Here is a 3,132-nt window from a genome sequence, read left to right on the forward strand (position 1 = left end):
CCACCATACTGTGGAACCACCTTGGCTTCTGGATGGCAGCCACCCAGATAGGCAACCAGTCTATCAATTCAATTCAATTTATTTTCATTTATATAGCGCCACATCACAACAAAGTTGCCTCAAGGTGCTTCACACAAGGTCGAACCTTACCAACCTGTAGAGCAAGCACACAGACCCTCTGCTTGGGCCATGCTACTGACACAGTTGGCAAGTCCATCCTCCACCTCTCAAAGGGATTCATCTATCTGCTGCAGCCGAGTGAAACGTGGGTGGATTCTTGATCTTCTCCAGTTGCTGGAGTCCTCAAAACTGAGGCACCTGCCTGATGGACTATATCCAGAGAAACACTGTGCACAGTACAAGTGATGCTCCTCATCTGAGTATAAGTAAACATTTGTTTGATAAAAAGTCATTCTAGAGGATTGTGATGTAAAATTATTTGTTTTTTGCCTTACAGATAGCCTGCCTAAAATGTTTGCATCTAAACTCTCTATGTACTAACAAGCCCTTAGGTAACCTTAACCTAATGTGCTGGGCAGCTGCAGCTGCATTAATAACTGCATTGTCTCTGCCTTGTGATACTCCTTTCCTCCCTAGCAGAATCTGTGATAGTATTCATTCTCTAGCAAGAGTTTTCATGGGAAAAGCTGAAAAGAGTTTTAATTGCTGGCAAATGTATTCATGTGCATGTGATTCCTTGCTGTGCCCCCGCCGTAGCTGGTGTACAAAGAGAAAATCAAATCAAATTTATTAATTTATATAGCGCCAATTCACGATGAAATTGTCTCAAGGCGCTTCACACAACATAAAAAAAACAATTAAAATTTTAAAACACAATAAAAAGACGACCATAAAAGAAAGACAACCATAAAAGAATACAAGAATAAAAACACATCATAACACTAATAATAAACAGGGAAAACAATGTCTTTAAACGTCACTTAAAAGTCTCCACAGTATCCGACGGCCGAATGTGTGCCAGGAGATCGTTCCACAGAGCTGGGGCATGGAGCACTCACACGAGCCGCCTTTTGCACACACTTCTTCAAATTCTACCATATTGATTTTGACTTTGCGTGTGTCTTCGAGGCCTCAAATTAAAATCCTGTTATTTTGACAGTCTGTCAATTAATTGACTTATTTCCACAAACAGCCTCAGACAGTTTGATCTAAAATCCTTTTTGCCTCAGCAGGATCCTCTGAAAAGTCCTCGTACCAAACACATCCTATTGTCACTTCCATACACTAAGACAGGAAGCACCAGGACCTGAAAGAAATACACCCTTACCTGCAGAGGATGGGTTCACTGGTCAGAGGTGAGATAGAGTTTGTTGGGTTGGTATTTCAACCACACAGTAAAATACTTTGTAAAGCCTCAGCACTGAAAAATATATCTTGTTTCTGCACTCTGTTGGAGTAAATCTGCTGCTACCTTCTGTAGGAGAGGAAAGCAATTTGGAGCATCATTTGCAAAAGACAAAACCACAGGATAGCAGCTAGAATCTTGTCTTTAGAGGGTGGGGGCTACTGCCTGCCCCGAATTCTCGTCTACTGCATGATGGTGTCAAAGTTCAAACTTGAGGCAGCTCATGTGGGTGGCCGTCTGTTACACACTTTTTCTCAGCAAAGACATAGATGACCATATTCCACTGCTGTTTGAGGGAACTTGGGAAGCTTCACATTGTACTGGCAGCACTGTCTGCAGTTCTGAGATCTCAGTAGGTGGATACATCTATTTTTGGAGTGGTCGCTCCAGAGGCAGTGGCAGTCACTGTGATAACAGACTGGCTCTTCATGATGCTTTCAGATACCCCACCTCCAAATTAATAAAATAAAAGGAAAACTTGCTGCAGTGTCGAGGAAATTAAAGAACGGTACCTTATTCATCAACTGATGTCAAATGGCTACAACAAAACATTTAGCTCCTTTTAGACTGCGTTTAATATATCTGACTGACAACTTTCATTAAGATCAATGTAGTTTCTGAGAAATTTATTGAAATTTTGAATAAAAAACATAAATCAAAGCCCATTTGTGATATAAAAGATATTATATAAAATATATTATCCAGGGAACATAGCTGGATCTCCATCAATCAAATAAAGAAAGACGTTTAATGGAAAAAAAGTAAATCGACAGAGGTGATGAAAAGTGCTGGAAGACAGGCAATATAGAGTTAAAATGTTTTTAAAAAAATCCAATACATAAATTAGGAACAGCAAATCCTAAATGTGTGCATGTGTGATAGAACGTAAATCTGACACTGCATGATTCCTCAGCGCTTTACTGATAGAAGAATGAATAATACAGAGAACAACATGGTTTATTTCTATAAATCCTTTATTCAACATTATTATTTTCTGTGTATACAATGGATTGGACACAAACTGTACAGTGCAGACAAACCGTTTGCATAATATGTATGTAACTGTACATTTACCCTCTGACAGACTCATCTCCTGTGAGGTTAGCAGTAGCACTAGTGTTCTTCTGCTATTGGCTCATAGGTTTACATCGGTTAAGCTTCTCTGTGATTTAATGTGACACTTAAAATCGGCTTACCATGCTCACCGCTGATATATTCTGACTGAATTCTAATTCTTTGGGCATTCTAAATGTCTCCTCAGCACAAACAGATATGTGTTAATTCAATTCAATTTCAATTTATTTCATTCATATAGTGCCAAATCATAACAGACTTGCCTCAAAGCGCTTCACACCAGGTAAGGTCTAGCCTTACCAACCCCCAGAGCAACAGTGGTAAGGAAAAACTCCCTCTGAGGAAGAAACCTCAAGCAGACCAGACTCAAAGAGGTGACCCTCTGCTTGGGCCATGCTACAAACATAAATTACAGAACAATTCACAGACGAATATACAAGAAATGCTATTGGCGCACAGGACAGGAGGATCGCCAACACAAATTACAACTCCCCATCTCTGGATGGAGCTGCACCTTAAACAGAGAGAAAAACAGAATCAGGCATCAGAAAGACAAAAATACTGTATAATTTGCCAGCATTAAACAACAAGAAAAACAGAGAAATACTAAGGTGATCGCCGGCCACTAGCCCTAAACATCACTAAAAGACCCAGAATTTAGGTAAAGTTGAGGCCGCGGCCCGCTCCAATTA

This window comes from Thalassophryne amazonica, chromosome 1 (genome assembly GCF_902500255.1).
Source record: "Thalassophryne amazonica chromosome 1, fThaAma1.1, whole genome shotgun sequence".
Taxonomy (NCBI): Eukaryota; Metazoa; Chordata; class Actinopteri; order Batrachoidiformes; family Batrachoididae; genus Thalassophryne; species Thalassophryne amazonica.